General features: G+C 38.5%; 1 long non-coding RNA gene across 1 annotated transcript in view; it reads right to left on the bottom strand.

The window, feature by feature from the left end:
- The window catches only part of LOC148538271 (uncharacterized), a 559751-nt gene extending 540134 nt beyond the window's left edge, over positions 1-19617 (bottom strand). Inside the window, exon 1 of the long non-coding RNA XR_015872581.1 lies at positions 19474-19617. This is a non-coding gene — a long non-coding RNA (uncharacterized LOC148538271). The remainder of the gene's footprint in view (positions 1-19473) is intronic.
- Positions 19618-21825: the final 2208 nt, after the last annotated feature.

The raw sequence follows: 21825 nt of genomic DNA, 5'->3' as shown, positions 1-21825 counted from the left end.
TCCTAGGAGAAGAGAAGAAACTTGTAATTATTTTAAGAGGTAATCTAAAAGTGATAGTAGGAAGGATTTGGAAGCAGATAAAGAAAACAGACATGTGACATAGAATAATACAGAAAAGGGAAGAAAGGAACAAGTGTAAATACAAAAACTGTCATCCATAAGATGTTTTAAGGAGAAAGTCCATTGTCAAGAGGGGAAATACTTTAACCACTGAGCTACTCTCGACTTGTGTGCCTAGAAATCCAATGGATTAGATAAAAACCCTTAATGATTAGAAATACCTATATTCTGCTGGCATATTTTAACAGGAGAGTTTCACAAAGGTTGGTTAAAGCCACATTGAATATTTGTTGCAGCATAGAGCTGATACAGTATGTTGTATAAAGACCAATGCAAATGGTCCTAAAAACATAAATATATTGTGTGACTTAAAGTGCCATAAGGGTTTAAAGGAGTAAGAGTCTATCAGTTTATTCCATAGATGAAAAGGGTGGAAAGTCCTCATTTCTTGGAAATCAGTGAGGTTTGATATGTGTCCTATTAAATAGCAATGATGGTGTGCCATAATATTATTTACTCAAATTGGTAAAGTTTTGGCCAAAGGCTCTAAACTGTAGGCATGATGGGTCAAAGCAGAAGCCACTATCAAAGTTATAGCAGAGAGAATGCCCCTAACAGACTGTCATCCTCTGGCAAAAACAAGTATTATGAATAAGAAAAATTGCAAATTTATACTCATGCTACTCTACAACAGTTTAAAAACTACATTCAACAGTGTGAGTGGGTGATAGGAAGCAATAAAAGCAGGATCCATTCTTGCAAAGACATTTATTATTATCATTACAATGGATATTTGACCTCTGGTGTACAGTGGACAATCTTTGTGAATCACTTAATATTATTTTAACAGGACATTTTACAATATTCCTCAACAAATCAGTCATGTCCTAGAGTATTCTGCAGTTGTAATGTGGAGATTGTAGTACTCATTTCCTGCTCAGTAATGCCACTTCCAAGCATTTTATTTGTGATAGGCATAACTGGGGAACACAAGCTAGTGCAAGCAGGTAGAGTAAGAGTATATAAGTCCTGACTGTATTCAGAAAGCCGGGAAGTATTAGATGAGGCGATCTGGAGTGAGACTTCATAGAATGTCCTAAAAGAGTCCAGTTTTTGATCAATAATGGGCATTATTATAAAAAAAATGTCCCCAAATAAAAGTGGAAGTGACATCAACAGCTAGTGTCATGAAGCTATCCTCTTAGTAGATAAGAGTGATTGTGGGGGAGTTGGGGAGGAGGTCCCATGCTTTGTGATATCAAATAATATATGTGCATGGACCTTTGTAACTGAGAGGGTGATAAGAATATATGCATCACAAGCAAAAACCTACTATTAAAAGTTGTCTAAATCCCAACAAGGGTAAGCCAGCTTAATACCTAAAGCTCAGTAATAGGTCATAGAAAAAAACAGGCCATATTTTTCAATACCAATAAAATAAATCTAATAGCAAAAGAATTTAAAAGTTAATACATTACAACAGAGAACCACTGTATGATAAAAACAGTAGAAATAAATATCTTAATGTAGTATGCCATTATAGGGCGCATTTCACAGGAAGTGTACACATTGTATACAGATTGTAAATAACCCCATTGACTTGTCTTGCTTTTGCAATTCTGTCTAGGATACAAGTTTGCATCATGACCTTATTGTTTAAAACGTATTAATGTCCAATTGTCCCAGGCAACTGAAACATCCCCATATAATTCAGCACGTTTTCCCATATCTGATGTGTATGAAATGACCCTCATAATTAAATGTTTAATGCATTAACATTACAGCACATCTACATCTTCATATATAAATGTCATCGCTGGAAATAATGTCAAATACATTCATACAATTTTAAATTATACTATTTTACTATGCATCTATTACCATTAATTACTGATGCATTTCAGGAAGTACAGTATAGTAGAACTGTGTGGATTGGAGCCAAGTCTAATTTAGTATTGTAAATATTTTAAATGATAAGATACAAATAATTAAAGCACAACAACAGGAGCAAAATAAGTAATTCTTCACGGAAAAACAGCTGCATATATTCATCATCCACATTCATCTGTGACAATGTAAATGTTTGATGCCTGTTAGGACATACTCTCCGGTGTCTGATTTTTCTACAGCTACAAAACCGGATATGCTTCTCAGTAATTATCTTTAACAGCCACCTTTTTTATGAAATAATGTAAAGTGACATTCGCAAGGGTAAAATGATGTACAAAAATGTCTTCTAATGAGGCCCCTGTAGTATGGAACCAGCAAGGACCATTAAAACTACATTTGTCAGCTTCCTTGTCTATCATCAAGAAAAGGATACCTAGAGATTTAAAGTCACTATTCTTGATTAAATACTAGAATGATATCAATTTATTCTTCCCAAAACAATTTTTCCTGCTTATATTCTCTGTAAAAGAAGATTTATTTATGCAAATGTATCTTTCTTAGTAAAAATAGCTAGCTAGCTAGATAGATAGAATTTAAATAAGCCCCTTAAGCTCTAGTGTTGGCCTCAGACTGTTTACACTGCATGCCTAAAGTTAAAAGTAAATTAAACTAAATATTACTTATTCTAAAATAATATATGTATAATGCTTGCTGACTAAAAAAAGAATAGTTCTGAGGACAATGTAGGCATTCATTTGTAGAACCATGGGTTAGTCAACCATATTCCATGATAATATGACACTCTTTTGAGAGATGAAACGCATTGGAGCCATAATCGCTGCCACCAACAACTCTGGACTATCACAGTGCTAAGTGAAACCAAGCGGCCAGAGTCGCTCCTGTTACAGCTGCCAGCCTCACAGACCGTAAGTGCATGGAGATCAAGCTGCACACCTGCACTCTTGCAGATGGGACAGCCTGATGAGCTAAAGGACCTGGGCACTGACTGAGGCACTGCTGACATCTGCAGCGTGCAGATAGAGGTTGGTGTACGCTGTGCAGAACTTTGACCCAGGGACGCTGGGCAGAACTTTGACCTGGGGAGCCTGGTCTTAGTCTTCCACTGGATGGAATTAGATGACATCACATAATTTGGATGAAAACTTCACAGAGTGGTAACATTGGATCCCAGAAGAGATACTAGGCAGTTGAGGCCCTGGTCAGACCTCTCATTGTACACTGGGCAGAACTTTGACCTGGGGGGGCCTGTTTTAGGCCTTCCACTGGGTGGATTTGGATTAAAACTTCACAGAGGGGTGGCTATTGGTTTAGGATGCCTAATGGAGTGGTTGGGGTCCCAGTTGGACCTCACAGCAGAGTGTGCAGGACAGAACTTTGACCCAGGGAGCTTGTTCTGGGCCTTCCATTGGATGGATTTAGACAACATCACATAATAAAACTTAATAACTTGAAGATTTAAACCCAAGCAATGTTGGGTACTTCAGCTAGTGTTTTAATATGTGGTTTATATATTTTTTTTTCCAATTACATTGCCACATCACTTTTAACATCAACATATACCCATAAGTAACAGCGCTTTCTCAGTTAATTTATAACATGACACTCTATACTCGGTTCCTTATGGACAGGACCAGCAGCGACTCCTGCCCTCTTATCTGAGGGGGCCTGCCGCTGCTGCTGCTGGCCTGGGTCCCGGCGACTGCTCAATGAATCTAGCAGGTGTCAGGAACTGCGCATGCACATGAGCGGCGGTGGCACCACGCATGTGCATGCCTAACACCAGCTTCACAGGCTGCATTGTTTGCAGCCCCGAGAAGTCCTGTAGGGATGCCCAAAAGGCAGAGCAGCTGCTTCCACTGTCCCATGGGGAGGAGACACCACCCCCTGGCCGTCTGTCTTCAGGATGACTGGCAGGTGGTGCTTCCAATAGGAAACCACCTCCAGTCACAGTGAAGTCAGTGCAGCCTTGCAGCCCCTAGGTAAGATACGACAATCATGTTTTCTTTGGCAATCAAATGTATTGTATTCTATAAATCTAATGTCACTAGGAACAAAAATTTACACTCTCTGTGTGGGGTATACAGGATAGATGTGACATAATGGAGCTTTGTAGCAGTGTTATCATTGCATTCCCAGTGATAGGCGATGCATTCCCAGATCTGGGATATGCATCATAAGAATTCAGATAAAAGTTGACTTTCATAGAAACCACCTGCATTTTCAAATACCATGCAACACAGTACTTACTTATATATATCAACTTATATTTGTAATATATACACCATCCATGTTCTACTGATCTGACTGAATTATGTAACGCCCCCTTGCACCAGTCTATACCAGCTGATAACATGTCTTATTTTTAAATTTTTATATTTAGAAAGGATAATTGAAACTTCCAGGATTTGTGTAGGAAAAAATCATAATGTAACAATGACTATAAGATCAGATATTTAAAATAGCTAAGATGATATGTGTAAAGTAGCTTGGTCAAAAGCAATGTAATACAAATAAAGAAACATTGCAAAATATGCCTGAAATATGCATTTAGAAAACAGCACATAACTGGGTCATTTCAAGTAGGACAAGATTATATTAGCAAGATAATTAGCTTATTGCAGTAAAATACAGGGTGACCCAAATGTTATCATTATTACTGGTATTATAATTATTTCTATTTTAACTATTTTAGTCATCCCAATATCTTACAATACTAGTTTAGATGCTATAAAGGGTTTGTATTATATCAATTGCAATGAATTAATTATATAAAGGTTCATATAGGTCATTAAATGGAGCCTAACAAAGTTTCAGAAGAACAACACTATATTGTACATACATTAATGCATAAGTGGTGACTACTCTAGAGTACAGATATCTTATTGTCTGTGGGACAGATATTTTTTCTAGAAGACATTGTTATGGGCTACAGTAGTGCTGATTGTTTTCAATTCTCCTCCAGTGCCATAAACTACTAATATATAAACTTTAACAATTACTTTTATGAAAGTGGCACTAAATGTTCCTTTACCACTAAGCATTTAATAAGGCATCATTGCTTACCTATAGATATTTATGTTTATTAATGAAGTCCTCCTTCCTTACTCAGGAGCAGCCTCAGGCATCTGTAGTACCTCAAGGCTATAATGAAGGAAACAGTGACATGTACAGTCTTAGAAGAAAAAATATTGTGAATCATTTTAACCTGGGGATTGGTGCCTGCTTGGAATAACAATATTTAACACTGAGGAGCCATTCGTTGTTTGGCCAGTGCTTAAGCTTTACAAGTTCTTTTACTAGAAACTTGTGAGGAATGGGTTTCTCAGGTATCATGTTTGCTTCCAAAATATGGAGACAGTTAAGACCACACATAAAAAACACAAAGCTCCTTTCTTAAAGAGCTTGTATCCTTCTCCAGACAATACTAGTAAGAACAAAATAAAAAGCCTTTGTTCTAATGTGATATTAACAGGTATCTAGTTTAGGGCCATAAAATCATACTTTAAAGACCTGATTCAAAAGTGGATGCTTATGCAGCCGCCGCTGTGATTTTTACGCAAACCAGTGCACTAATGCGTATTAAGACGTACCATCAGTCACACATTGGTCCCACCATCAAACATTGCACCATCTCAATGGAGGTGCAGAATGTCCAACTGAAAATGGCTGCCGAAGTCAGTGCAACTGCATAAAAAGTCGCAGCCACTGATTGTGACATGCATGCATCTACTAGCTACCCCCTTGTAACCACCGAGGAGCTCGTCCAAATTCTTTTTAAGTTCCCTGTCGATAACCATCAATGATGCATGTGAAGTGTAATTCGGACGCATGTGTAGACTGAAAAAAATTACCACTTGCTTCTGACATCGACACTGCATCCTCCTCTGATTCAGACCCTAACGGGTATATTTAGAAGTGGTGTTGCTTGCCATAGCATAGCAAGTGGTGTTGCTTGCCATATATTCTACTTATCATTTATCTAGCACCTTTAAGAAGATAACAGTTACAATCAGATTGGTTGCTATGGGCAACATCTCCACTTCTAAAAACCCGCACTTTAGTAAATATACTCCCAATTATCTGCAGGATATAAGAATTGTAAAAATAATACAATAGTTAGCTACCATATGTGCTTCATTAACAAGATACTACTGCTATCAGACAGAGTGATAGCATATAAATATACCTGTTATTATATGTGTCATGATACATTTATTTTTAAAGTACATTTGTAACAAGGAATATGCATCATATCGTTTTATAATATAGTCACCATGCTATTTATTCATTTTTTTATTTTTTACATTTTATTTTACACATTGTATCCAGCTTTGACCTGTTTGCCAACACCTTATATTTCTGTGTAATGAGTTGGTGATGCACTATTTAATATGGACAATACACCAAAACTAATTCACCATGAAACCAAAAGACACTGGTTTGTGTACAAAAGTAGATATAGTTTAATGCTAAATATGTTTAGCAATTAAATACAGTAATAATATACATAAAAATCCAATTAATTAAAAATACATTAGAAGAGATGCAGAAAATATACAGAAACTAACATACATCTGGTTTCCGAAAAAAAGGTCCTCAGGTGACCCCATGTGACCTTGGAAATGTAGGGAGATAATATATCCAACAATTATACTATTATATCAAACCATGAGCTCAAAATTAGATATTTGAAAAATGAAACATTATATCAAATGTATCCTATTAATCTCCGAGGTGAATTTGATTCCAATTAACCCTCTGTGTGCTCTGTTCTGGTAAAATAGAGGGATGAAGGAGTGTCTGCAGCTGTAAGAGAATATCGGCTTTTTTATCCTATTCACACTTGAAAGAGGATAAACCGGTTTTTGGACACTTCCACACCTATAGAAACTGCCGAAGTGTGGTTAGCAGGAGCCTGAATGAAGGCCCTGGTGACTCCCTCAACTGGCACCTTTATTCAGGATAATGCCAGCTGTCAGGATGCCTCCTGTAAGAATACAGATACGAAAGCGACATGCCGATGGTTGGTATCCTGACAGGGGTCGGGTAAGTATACTAACCCTTCACCCCCTAACTCGAACCCTCCTTTCTTGTAGCCAAACCATATACCTCCCCACCCCGCACCCTTACCCTAACTCTCTCCATTCTTAAACCTAAGTCTCCCCTCCTTTGTGCCTAAACCTAACCCTCCCCCTTAGTGTCTAACCCTATCCCCACCCAGTGGTGCCTACCCTAACCCTCCCCTCTAGGGGTGCCTAACCCTAAGCAAACCCCAAAACCTAACCCTAACCCCGCTGAGCTCCCTAAACCTATCCCTCCTCCCCGCGGCTAATGCTAAGGGAGCCTCGGACTTACTTTGTTTGGGCTGGTGTCCTTCGGCGTTCCAGCCCCAGGATTAAGATAGACGTCTGTATTTTGACTCCTATCTTAAGTCCCTTGTTGGGATTCCCCTGTCGGTATTGAGACTGGCTGCCAGTCTCATAACTACATCTCGCTTTCAGCACACTCCACTTGGTTTTACATGGTGTTGCTGGAACGGAGAAACAGTGAGTGCAGCGGCAGGTGGCTCCGATGGTAAAGTGATTTATCCACCAGTGGAAGCAGCTCTCAGTAAGGTTCAGTAACAACTGCTGATGATGAACTCTCACTGCATTTACAAAGCGCATGAATAATATATTTGGTGCAGCTGCAGACGCTCCCTCAAACCTCTATTTCACTGAAATACAGAATACAAGGGGTTAATTGGAACCATTGGAGAATCCAATTATAAGCTAATTACCAACTGTGATTAAGTCCAAAAAGTTAACTCAGAGAAGAATATGATACATTTGATACAATATTTAATTTTTCAAATATCTTATTTTGAGTTCATGGTTTGATATAATAGTATAATTGGAATATCTCCTTACAATTCAAAGGTCACATGTGGTCACCTTGGGACCTTTTTGGAAACCAGACATACAAGTATATGTAATTTTTCTGTATTTTTTTCTGCATCTCTTCTAATATATTTTTAATTAATTGGATTTTTTGAATGTATATTATTGCTGTGATTAATTGCTAAATATATTTATTTGATGAATTGTAGCATTAAACTATATCTACTTTTGTACACAAACCAGTGTTTTTTGGTTTCATGGTGAATCAACTTTGGTGTATTGTCCATATTAAATAGCGCAGCACCAACTCATTACATTGTTGTTACAAGATAAGTGGGAGTACATACTGTAAATTGGACAACCTTTTTATTTTTAGTAGGTGCATAGCCACAGATACACTTGGGTGTTTGCAGCATTTTATACAAATTTTATATAAATATTTTATATATAAACACCTAGAGGTAAATTTACTAAAGTGAGAGTTTTTAGAAGTGGAAATGTTGCCCATAACAACCAATCAGATTCTAGCTATTTTCTTCTAGAAGGTGCTAGTTAAATGTTAAGTAGAATCTGATTGATTGCTATGGGCAACATCTCCATTTCTAAACACTCTCACCTTAGTAAATTTACCCCCTATTGTATTTTTTTCGGTAAACTTCAGGTGTTAATGTATTCAGGGCCTAAGTAATTAAGGGGTCTATTTACTAAGCTGTATTAGGAGATAAAGTGAACTGAAATAAGGTACCAGCCAATCAGCTCCTAACTGTCATTTTTCAAACAAAGCCTGTGAGATGGCAGTTAGGAGCTGCTTGGCTGGTACCTTACCTCCGTTCACTTTATCTCCTAACACAGCTTAGTAAATAGACCCCTAAGAGATTTCACTTTATATTTCTGAACAGAAGTATAGAAAAAAAAGAGTAACAGTACAGTTTCACCAAACTTTCTAATAGTTTAAACAAAAATATGGCAAATATAACTAATGGATCTATTCATCATTATGAAGTACTCACCTTGCCGCTGGGCATACTTGTTACCAGAGCAATTCAGTATTGCTCTGGTGCGGGGACAGCTAATCCAAAAAGCATCTGTCCCCACGATGACTAACACTGCTATTTCTATAGCAGTGTTGCTTACCTGTCCCTGTTGCCAGCTTCTACACATGTGTGACCTGAGGTCACGTATGCGCAAAGTCACCGGGGAGTCAGTGAGGAGGAGATGGAGGGATCCGCTTCCCATAGGAAGTAATGGGGCACAGACAACAAGTGCCATCTGAAGATGGTGTTTGTTCTCACAAGCAAACTGTGAAAACTTTTAGTTTTTGGAGTTTGCCGGATATCAGGTGGTGCTATCGGTCCCCTGTTGATGAATGGGCCATTAACTTAAATATGCAGAAACTAGCTTTTCCGCATGTGTTACAGGCCATTAAGGGATGACGAATGGACCCCTAGTTTGTGAGAATAATTCATTCTAACATATATATATATATATATATATTTTTTTTTTTTTAAAAACAAACTAATAAAACTTTACTTGATAGAAATATGTTAATTTATTTTTGGATTACAGATGCACCAAGAGTTAAGGGATCACTGGGAAAAATATCTTGACCCTACCTGCTTCAGTGCTCATGCTTAACCCAGGCTTATAATTATCCCATGTGTAAAATGTTTGATAACAGATTCCCTCTGTAGCATTGCTGGTTGTCATTCGTATTTATGGTATTACATTATCTTCCATCTGATTTGTTTTGCAATCTGGACTAGGCTGACAAACTAGAGCAGAAAATAAAAACTAAGAAGAAGAAAAATAATGTATTTTAGCCAACATACTTTCCATCTATTTGTCTCATCAATCCTGTCTACTTATCAAGGCATTTTTTGTCTTTTTCACCTTCACATCTTCCTTATCTCTAGCTTATACCTGTTCAGCTTATTCATGTTATCATTTTTCACAAAAAGAAATTGGAGAAAGCTTGTCATTGCCTTATGATGTTGTAACACGTACAACATAGTTAAGCCGAATGTCTAATGAAGAATTATAATAAAGACATGTAGAAGGAATAAAAAACACATTTAGAAGAAGGGTTAAGGTATTAATGAGCTGTAAAATTTGAGTTAAAGTTGCTAACAGCTTGAGCACAGATATTGATCACAGCATTCAACAATTTTCACAGGGTGTGATTGTGTGATGTCAATGCCACATGTCACAGTCTAGTTATCCAAATTCAAAAATACACAATATGTCATATACTATCTCAAAGCAGGATCAACTTTTTTCTTCCACTAACCTTGGGCCTCATTCTGAGATGTACACAAACACAATGGTTTGCGTACATCTCCGAAGGTGGGGTGGTCTGAGCATGTTCAGAACAGGTCCAGCGCTGTTGCATGCAGTGCCCCCTGAGCCGCAGCCTGAATGACAGGCAGTGGCGGTTTGAGGATGAGGTGGGGCAGTGCCGGAAACGGGGATGTGATACTCCCATTTTTTGGGAGTGTCAGGGTCTGCATCTTCCAACACAGATTTCCTGGTCTCTGCAATGGAGCTGCAAGAACCAATCTAAGTAATCTCAGGGTTATAAAGATGTCTAATGGTATCTGCATATTTGGATGCAGCAATCTGATCTGCAATGCTGTCAGGAGGTTTCTTTTCTCCTCAGACGCCTCCTGCTGCATTAGCTTATGTTAGCATTGCTGCAACATCCAAAGATGCAGCAGCCATACTAATAGCAGCCATGCTAATAGCGTCCATCTCTGAATCAGACCCCTTGTCTGCAATAATTTGTTTAACCATGCAGTTGTTGTTCGATGGTTACTGTTCACTTTGGGTCTCATTCAGACCCGGTCGCAAGCACCGATGTGCTCGCAACTGGGTCGATGGGAAGACCTGCACACACGCAGCGGCTGCACTGCGCGGCAAACCCAAGAGCGAGAGAGAAACTCTCTCGCTCCTGAGATCGCTACAAAAGGGGCTCGACAGCTCGCTCCGTTATGCAGGCGGGCCGGGGGGGTGATTTCCAAAATGGAGGCGTTCCTTAAGGAATGCCTACCATTTTGTGGGCGGCCGCATTGACATCAGCAGTGATGTCAGTGGGGAGCTTCCTGCTCCATCAGAGCAGAAAGCTCCCTGGGGCTTGCGGTTGCCAAGACCCAACCTTAGGGTCTCGTCGCAAGCCCTGATGGTTACTATGGTGATCACCATCGTGACCATCAACCTGGTCGATCGTTAAGCTGTGGGTGGTAACCCACAGCTTACCTACCGACCAGGAGGCCGCACTTCAAAAATTAAGCGGCCGCCCTCATTCAGAGAGAGCGATCGCTTCTTGCGACCACCTCTGAATGAGGGCCTTTATGTATGCCAAATAGGTCAGCAGTAGCATGGAAATATTTAATGTAAAACAAAACAAATAAAAACAACAAGTAAAGAAAATGTTCTTCTAAAATAAACTAGCACCTGCTGGGTACAATGATTGGTTTATCCATGTTATATAAAAATGTGTCCTTCTGATTCGTAAAAATCAGAATGAACAATATTCACTAAACACTTCCGCACTAGCTGCAAACTGTATGTTAAAGACAAATTTTGACAGTTGAAATCATTATTTGTTCCACCACCAGGTAGCAGCTACTGACATAGCCATCTCTAGCCATATGCCTGTCATTTGTCAACTGGGTTCCCTGTATATTTCTTCTCCCCCCCAAAAAATAAAATAAAAACAAATCACACCTGATAGACAGTATATGATTACCTCTTTCCAGGGTTAAAAATTATTACTACTATCTATAATATGAACCTTCCAAACAGCTGACTACCTGGTACAGTTTATCAAATGGGTTGGGTATGGGATCCTGGCAGTCGGAATCCCAACAGATTTTTGGAAGTATTATAACCCTTACCCTAAACCACCCTTTAACCCTAACCCTCCTGTCCCACAGCCTAACCTTCATTCCTGCAGCCCTCCCCCTAGTGATAACCCTAACCATCCCCTAACCCTAGCCCTAAGACTTCCCCTGACCCTTAATCTGTTGGGAATCTGACAGTCAGGATTCCATTTTCAGTATTGTGGCTGTCGGCATTCTGACTGTTGAGATCCCTATCAAATGCATAGAATAACAATACAAAGTCCAATATAGAGATCATTTTTAGCCAGGAGCAAGGCTTTATTGAAAATAAAGTGAAGTGGAATTGTAAGACATTTAGGGGTCAGTTTAATTAGATGCGAGGGGAGTGATCTGCAATTGTAATGGTGTGGCATTGCCACCAATGGCCCCTCAACTCGCCCCCTGTGGTGGCCCGATTTAGTCCCGTATTCATGGATTTTTTACACTGCCCGATGGAGCTACCAACAAAAATCTGCTAATTCTGCGGTACCGTAAGTACGGCATATAGCCATAGTTACTCGCAGACTTGAATTACTCACAGACTTAACTAAGTTGCATCTAACTAAATTGACCCCTTAGCTTTTAGCACTGAATTTGTAGAAACTAAACATCTCTAACCCTACCGCTGCCAAATGATCTTATCAGTTATTTACATATCTTCAGATGGTCCTGTGCTGTCTTTTACTGACATTTTATGAGCACAGTTCTATTTCATACAATATATCCTATAAAAAATACTTTTTTTAATTACCATTTTTGCTATATTTTTATGAAATTGTTTTAATTTCTGAATTTATGTGTCCTATGCTTCAAAATGAGATATATCTGCACTTGTAATACAAATTGCTTTTAATATATATTCCGGTTTCTACAGTATTTGCCCTTTTTGTCCACTTCTGGTTTGGCGGCCATTGTTTTGGTGGTTAACTGTTACTACAGAAGGTATATAAAATATCAGCAGTGCATATTCATTGTTTTGATACTCTTAATGCATTGTAGTATTTACTGTATATTTCCTAATTATTATCTTGTAACAATAAATATTTGTTTTTTATTCAAAAAAATTTATTTGTGAACATGTCAATTGTATCCACTCCCTGATTCAGAAGCTGCTTTACACACATTGTTTCTTTTCCTTTTGCTCTGGGACTGACTACCCCTTCAGCTTTATTGAATCAGGGTGTGCCTGATTTTTTAACTCACAAAGCACCTAGGCTTTCTTTGTTTTATACTTGTTAATACAGAAGGTACTAGGAACCTAGAAGCTGGTTGGGATGTAACGGGATGCTTTTACACATCGATGGCATCACACCAACTTCCAGGTTGCTCTGTGCCACGCAACCAGAAGTGAGGCATTGTGTCACTTCCGGTTACGTCATGTTTACTTACTGTAAATGCATTTAAAAATAACATTTTTGCTGTTATATAGACTTGGATATTTAGATTACACATCAGGCTTTCTATTCTATCTTAGAAGCCAACTGAATGTTACCTCCATACACTTTTCCTGAGGCATCTATATGATATGTACATAAAGGATATACCCTTTTCACATTAGAGGAACTCTGGTTTCAGCCATCTTGGTTTTCTCTTTATCAAATAGTTAAGTTAATATGCAGCCCTATATATGTTTGGTCTGTGAAATAGGACACACATTACCCCTGAGGAAATCTGAGGGATGAGACACTGGACTCGATTCAGACCTGCTCGCTAGATGGGTTAGCACGCAGCCAGCATATGCAAATCCCAAGATCACTCATCAAGGCATTAGTACGCCCACTATGTCTTTGCATGGGATCCTGGTGTGTATTTAGATGCCCACTAGCCTGTATTAAGATGACCATTAATGCACGTCAGCTCCAGGAAGTGTATGCAACCATCGGTACCATTGAGTACCATCGGATGCATACGCAGCACTTGTGGTTGACCATACCCTACCACAATCACTTCAGTGTGAAATTCAGCCAAGTGACATGTACTGTGACACTGCGTCTTAATTATGCTTGCCCCTGGAATGGAGTTAAAATGCTCAGGCATGCCTGTGTTCACACCACCACTCCTCCGTTTCCAGCAACCAACCCCTGTCACCATCCATAAACAGCTTCTCCTATCACTCATGCTAGCGAGGTAGCTATGCTCATTGCGATGCGTACGCATGTGCAGAATGCAAACATCGGCAGGCTGCGTGTGAACGCATCCTAGCGCGCAGGTCTGAATCGGGCCCTCTGTTCCATTCTGACGAAACGCGTTGGGTTAAAGTTGCTGTATTCAGAGAAGCAATTTTTTATATTTTACAATGTATGGGCAATTTATGCTACTGGTTTGAGATATATTGTAAATTGGATTACACCATGTATGTCTGTTTTTCATGTTTTATTGAGTCTGAATAAATATGAACATTGTTTAGCTGGAACCTTGTGTGAAATACTTTTCTGAATAATCAGATAAGCCTTAAAATTATTTACTCTGGTATGGGTCCACCTTTTGTTTACTCACACACTATTGGTGGTGTTCATTTGCTATTGCACTAGGAGGCGCCCAGGTTATATATACTCACTGATCTTTGCTGCAGTAGCTCCAAACAACCTCTTTCACGACCTTGTCCTGTTTGACTCTGCTAGCGCAGGGCATCTATTTTGCTGAAAATGTTTCAAATGTGTCTAAGATGAGACTAGGATACACCAGAAGACTATGATATGCAACACTGGTACAGTATATCTGTGTGCAACTGAGTCTCTGAATCAGCATGCAAAATGTTACGAGGCAGTGGCCGCAGCTTTTATCCATGACTGATCTATATACTGTATACATATAGACAAAAGTGAATGGACACCCCCATGCAACTGAAAAGCATACCATGCATACCATTGCGCACAAGTTACAAATGGCCACTAATGAACACTTCGTATGGAGGCCCATGCACTTGCAGTTCTATGGCAACAATGCATGTTTTTATCATGCGACCTGTCATGTTTCAAGGGTGACACTGGACTTTTATACAGAAAATTAGGTAACCTGGATGGACTGGCCAGCTCAGTGTCCAGATCCTAACACCATTGAGATCCTCTGGGATGAATTGGGATGACGGGTGCATTCTAGGCCATCTTGACTTTCTTCAGTGTCACAGTTGGTCACTGTAAATAAGGCAGAAAGGCAAAACATACCACCTGCTGTTGTTCATGAACTTGTGGACAGTTTGTCAAGTAGGGTGTCTGCAGTAATCACTACACATGGTGGACCTACCAAGTACTGATATCAATAAAATCTTGTTGATCTATTTGCTGTAGTGTCTATAATTAAGTTTGTCTACATAGTAAATATATATATATATATATATATATATACACAATTTTAAAGATATTTATTAGACAGTATGTACCCACATCAGAATATGCCTCCAGACTCAATCTACTTAAACATCCATGAGAATTTCAGCATCAAATGTTGGATCAGTAATCCAAAAAGGAAACCAAATAAATCTTCTAAAATATCTCCAAGCATAAGAAATAACATGGAAGGAAACCCAGTGCATTTATTTTTTCAACTTAGTTAAGGGTGACACACATCTTAGCCATGAACATCTGAGAAAGTGCCATCAGATAAGCCAATTTACTTTATTCTAAAGAACACAGTTATTTGGGATCAATTTATGTTTTAATGGTCGCACTTAGGGACTGATTCATTACCGATTGCAACTGCGATTACGCACACAATCGCCCAATTTTTTCGTTCTACGCATGCGTATGCATTGCAGTATGCAAACACTCTGCTTCAATTGGGACTGTGATCGTAGTGACTATGCAGACCCTTTGCAGAATAATTGACAGGTAGTGACCGTTTGGGGGTGGTGGTCAGCAAAATGCAGGTATGCCAGTGCATTTGAACGCCAATACAGGGGCATGCATGAATTAGCCACTGCGATGCCATACGCAGCTGGGGCTTTCACTGCGTGCGATGAGGTTAGCAATTCCTGAGTAAGGTCCGGCCTTGTGCAAATGTGTGTGAGTCTCCAATTGTACTCAATGTTATATGGTTTCATAGACTTGCAAAGTATTATGGATGTGTGTAAGGTAAAGTGGGTGTTCTTATGTTTGGCTGCGACGGCATTGTGCTTGCAATCATTAGCATACTTTTGCAGAGAGACTGTAGCCAACATTGCACGGGATGAATATTCAAGTTATTAAGTTTTATTATGTGATGTTGTCCAAATCTATCCAGTGGAAGTCCCAGAACAGGCTCCCTGGGTCAAAGTTCTGCCCAGCACATGCTGCCGTGAGGTCCATCTGGGACCACAAGTATTCCGTTAGGCATCCCAGACCAATTGCCACCCCTCTGTGAAGTTTTAATCCAAATCCATCCTGTGGAAGGCCTAGAACTGGCTTCCTGAGTCAAATTTCTGCCCAGTGTACACCAACAGGAGGTCCAACCGGGGCCTCTAGACCCGTATGTCTTCTAAAATCAGATGTTACCACTCTGGGAAATTTAAAGTCCAAATTATATGATGTTGTCCAAATCCACCCAGTGGAAGGCCTATAACAGGCTCCCTGGGTCAAAGTTCTGCCCAGTGTACTCCGCCGTGAGGTCCGACGGGAGCCCCAACCAATTCATTAGTCAAACTACCACCCCTATGTAAAATTTTCATCCAAATCCATCCAGTGAAAGGCCTATAATAGGCTCCCTAGGTCAAAGTTCTGCCCAGCATCACCGGGTTAAAGTTCTGCCCAGCATACACAAACAGAAGGTCCGACCGGGACCTCAAACCCCTATTATATCTTCTGGGATCCAAAGTTACCACTCTGTGAAGTTTTCATCCAAATCCATCCAGTGGAAGGCCCAGAATAGGTACCCTGGGTCAAAGTTTTGCCCAGTTTACACCAACGGAGGTGCGACTGGGACCTTAACCACTAGTATGCCTTCTGGGATCCAATGTTACCACTCTGTGAAGTTTTCATCCAAATTTATTCAGTTGAAGGCTCAAAATTCTGACAATATACACCAATGGTAGATCCGACCGGCACCCTAGCCCCCTAAAACCTGGCCAGGATCCACCTCACTTTGGTATTATTCCAATCAGTGCAGTTGTGTCAGAAAGGGACAGACAGACAGACAATCAAACAAACAGGCCAATGTTATATATAAGATTGTACTTATTCATATTTTTGTTGTCTGATTGCCTGATTATACTTTTATCCAACAACCTATAGATGACTATTAAAAGCTACTAACTCACATAGACATTTTGTAAAGCAGTAAGCTTATTCACCATTGCACTACACATCTGTTATTAAGGGGTCCATTCATGATCACTTGATTTCTACAAAAGCAGGTGAGATTAATATTTTCACCTGCTTTTGTAGAAATTAAGGACCGGAGCTAATCATTATAAAGGTAATGCAGGAGATATCACATATTCCTCCTACTTACCTTTCAGCCCCAACCTGTCCCGCAGTCCCCATGCACTAATATGGGGAGCTAAATTGAGCAAGCTCTGAAAATAAATTATTCTCGTAGCTTGACTGGAGGAGCATTCATCATCTTCAGATCATCCCGCCTAAGGGAAGGAGTCCTGGGGTTGTATGTTTATTACTTGGGGTCATATGACTTAGAAAACTATATTTCAAAAATAGCAGCTTGAAGAAAAAAAATAAGAAAAAAGAGCATCTCTGTGCGTCTTCTTACAGCATATGACAAATATCACATTGTCTCATGTTATTGCAATTTAAAAAACATAATCTCTATACAGGCTATAGCAGGTTTCCTATTAGTCCAATAGCAGCTAACACACATGGACTAGAGCTGTAAAACACTCAGTTTAATACACTTGCATATTACATCAATTAAGTAAATGTATCTTTCCTCATCACATTAAAAATAGGATTTTCTTTTGGATGAAACTGTCATAGAGATAAAAATATTGCAAAATAATAGGAAACCAAGAGAAAAGCCTGAAGATAAACTGACAAATAATAAGCTGTTTTGGGAATGGCTCTCACGTTAAGCGCAATGACTGAAATATTACTGCTGTGGGGAGAGTAAAGTATGCATGACATGAATAAGTCAGGCTTCACCAGAAGAAAGAGTTTATAACTTCAGTAAGCAGGGAGACTTATTATTCTGTCCTCTCCAGCATTCTTCTTTATAATACACTATAAACCCTACAGTATCTTCATATGTGGATTGTTCAAAATGTACATTTTGAAAACTATAGGTCATATGAAATAGATTACGTTATTACAAATTATGCCTAAACATCCAAAAAAAAGCAAAACAGTATGATTCTGGTTGATAACATTTTTAGATTGGCAAAGTTTTGTAACCCACAATAAACACCTTGCTTTTAGCAATCATGGATATGTGTTTACACTGCTGTGCTCAGTGTCACATCGCAAGTTTGACACCCCAGATAAGGCATCATTATCTATCCATCTAACACTTTACCCTCTGTTCATTTTTGTGTAATACATACTAGCTGTTTTGAAAGTAAAATCATGTTGTGTTGTATAATTTGAGCATAGCTAATAAATTATATATATAGCACGAAAAATATAATTTTTGGTTTCTTTTTCTATTACGCTTGATAGGTGTTTTCTGAACACAAAGGAGATATAATTAACAATTTATATAATCAGACAGACAGAGGGCCTGATTCAGAGTTGGGAATAGAGAGAGAGATAGCACGTAACTGAGTACCTGGACAAACCATTTTGCAATGCAAGGGGTGTAAATACATATTTTTTTTTTTGCATGTAGGGTAAATACTGTCAGCTTTTACATGCAGCCCACAAATACTGCACAGCTTTATTATTACTCTACAAATTAGATGTCAGTTTGGACACCTCCCTCCCAAATCTAAATCTCTCTGCACATTTTAAATCTGCCCCACCTGCAGTGCAGCATGGTTTCACCAAGATGATCAGTTGAGAGAGATTTCTCTCTCTATTCCCAACTCTGAATCAGGTCCAGAATACAGACACAAACTCTGTGAAAATGATGACAGTATATTCTAGTACTTTTTATTCCTTGCACCCAAATAATTTTATGAATATCATATTAAAAGGTACTTGTCTGTAGAGACCAATTAACTCTTCTTGAGTGCATATGCCTGCTTGAGTGCACTCATGACTGAATGTTATACAGTATAAAACTAATACATAAACACTGTACTAGAGAAGAACTCAATATAAACCTTATAAACTAAAGAACAATTGTTTAGGAATAGTGTAATCTCTAATAATTTATATTCTATCCATTGAGCATTTATTATGATTTAACTGTACGCTCTAGGTGCAATAAAGGTGATTAAAATTGTAATATGAAATGATTATGTCAAAGGTATGTATTATGTGGTAATAGAGTCAATGCATATTTTATTGAATAATACTGTAAACAATAAAATGTCTCCTAAAACAGAAGATAATTCCCATGAACCTGCTATAAAAATAATTAAGGCTGCATAGATAGGTAAAGAGCAAGGGATTTGAATATTTTTACCAACAGTAATTCAAGTGATTATTAAACCCCTAATTCTGGGGGCTTTCTGTGACCATGCTAGTTTATAGCAGGAGATATGTTAATACTTTTTTGTGCATTTTGACCCCTTTCAGACTTCATCCCAATTTTACAAGATTTTTTTGTAGAACAAAATAGACGACCTCTATTCTCCAGAATGTTAATAGTTAATCCCACTGTCTTCTTCAAGTTGAAATTTGATTAAACTACAGAGAAGAATAATTTGGTAAACTTACCCTAACAGAAAAAACGAGGGTCGGTGAAAAGGTGTCAGAACCTAGTGATGGAGCCGCATCAGTTCTATATATGACCTTTCCATAGTCGTTGGGAGCGTGCAAGAAAGTCGCAGTACAAGCGAGGCAGTTGCATTGTACAATGGTGCCACCCTGCAAGTTAAAGATGATCAGTAAAGTATATTTTTTTATATTCTTTTTCTTTGTTGCCAATAGACTGTAGTTCTTTCTCATCAAATCATATGCCATCCACACAATGCAATTTATAGCTGTGGTGATAATAAATGAAGTCACGTGAAAAAAAAATATAGTAAAGAAAATAATATCCTCTTGAACAATAATTGTATATTTAATCTTAAATCGCATTAAGAGACAATTGTAGGGTTAAGTAGAATTATATACAGTAGAACAATGTATTGTTTGTTTTCAAAGGTGCAGCTTGTTTACTACAACACTATGAAGTAAGACACATCGTTACACATAACAGACATATAGTAGGCCAAAAGCACTGCTCTGCTTAGTTATGCCGCCTATCCACTTGCAGATATAAATGAGTGATTGAACAATTATGACATCGTAATCATTCAATCGGTCCTCATTTTTTGTGCCTAAATCGGGTAGTTTAATGTCGGAAACGACCAGCGATGCGTGCTCCCGCTGGTCGTTTCCGACATCAGTCATTACCTGAACATGCCGGTCAATCTGCTGATAACAACAGATTGGCCATATTCAGGGATGAATAACATATTTAGTGTAGGCACTGCTGGGGATGAAGAAAGACTGTACGATTAGGATGTTGTATCGTACAGTCGTTCCACTATCTGCAAGTGGACACGCGGCTTTACTTCGTAGAAATAATAGATGTGCAAGTAAAACATAATGTACAATCCAGAGTATGAGAGAGAAATAAGATAGTAAAAGAGAGAGAGTGTCAGAATAAAAACACAGTATGTTCACAAAGTAAACTTTCACTATGCAACAAAGGTGATTTTATTTTTCAATTTAATTGCCTGATGTATCCCAGTTTCTATTTCACATAATAATAATAATAATAATAATAATAATAATAATAATAATAATAATAATAATAGTATTTATATAAGGCACCACAGTGCTTTACAGCACCAGGCAATAGGGAAAATGGGACATACATAAAATAGGCTACTACAAGGTAGTCAAAATAAATGCAGAAATAAAGACAAATGTTAGGGAGGACACTTCATGAGATAGCTTGCATTCTCAATGGAAGAGAGAACAGCTGAAATGAGAGGAACAAATGTGGTACAAAGTGGAGATTGGGAAAGTTGTGATGGAGCAATAATGTATGGGTGGTGGCAATAGCGTGGGCTCTAATAAAGTGATGGGCTTTTAGAGTGCATTTAAAGATTTTAAGGCCGTGGGAAAGTCAGATTTGGGCATGGAAGATAATTCTGTAAGTATGTAGCATCATAGGAAAGTCTTGGAGAGGACAATGAGAGGGTGCTAAGAGTTTATCTATTTATTGTCCCAACACCCACTAAGCACATGTATTGGGAGGAGCCCTAGAGTTTTCAGCATGGGTCTGTTTTTTATGTAAGGGTGGTAACCCACAATTATTTGCAGGTACTATTTCCCAAACCATAGGCTAGAGCTGTGTGAGATTATGACAGGGGACATCATTCTGTTAGCTGCCCTGAAATTGCCACTGCCAGAGTTCCCCCACTCTGTATGTGCACATGTGTAGTACAGAAATATGTATTTATTGGTGAAAACATTTGTCCAACTCCGCATGAAGCTCATACTGTCAAGTTTTGTTTTTCTCTCTTTGTTGTGGAAGATGAAGCTGCCTCATGCTTCCTTTACTAAGATTGCTGACAAGTGTATTCTGAAATGAAAACTTTTATTAAAAAAAACATTGCTTAAAACATTTAGAAGAAGTAACTATAAACATATATGCGCGATGTATTTTATAAAATAAAAAGGAGTCTTGATTATTTGTATTTGATTCCTATATTTTACCTCATAAGTACAGTATGTTGCTAGCTTTGGTGAATGATTCGTCACAGGCTAAAGCCATATGTGTACAGTACAGACTGAATATAAACTAGTGTAATGTGTTGTGGCACAAGAAGCCCAGGCCAGTTTTAAATAATAAAAATGAACATAAAATGTGAGCTAAAATGTTTACGCCGTTCTTAGATAAATTAATGCTGAATTAATATAGAACTCTTTGTGTGCAGACAAAGCGAGGGTTAAACTTAAAGTATGAATAACTATAAAAGATTTAGGGGTTTATTTACTACGCCTAACTGTCATGTCACAGGCTGTGTTTGAAATATGACAGTTAAGAGCTGGTTGGTTGGTACTTTGGGCACG

Source organism: Taudactylus pleione, unplaced genomic scaffold (assembly GCF_031769625.1).
Source record: "Taudactylus pleione unplaced genomic scaffold, aTauple2 ptg000041l, whole genome shotgun sequence".
Taxonomy (NCBI): domain Eukaryota; kingdom Metazoa; phylum Chordata; class Amphibia; order Anura; family Myobatrachidae; genus Taudactylus; species Taudactylus pleione.
This window is presented reverse-complemented; position numbering and strand designations above follow the sequence as displayed.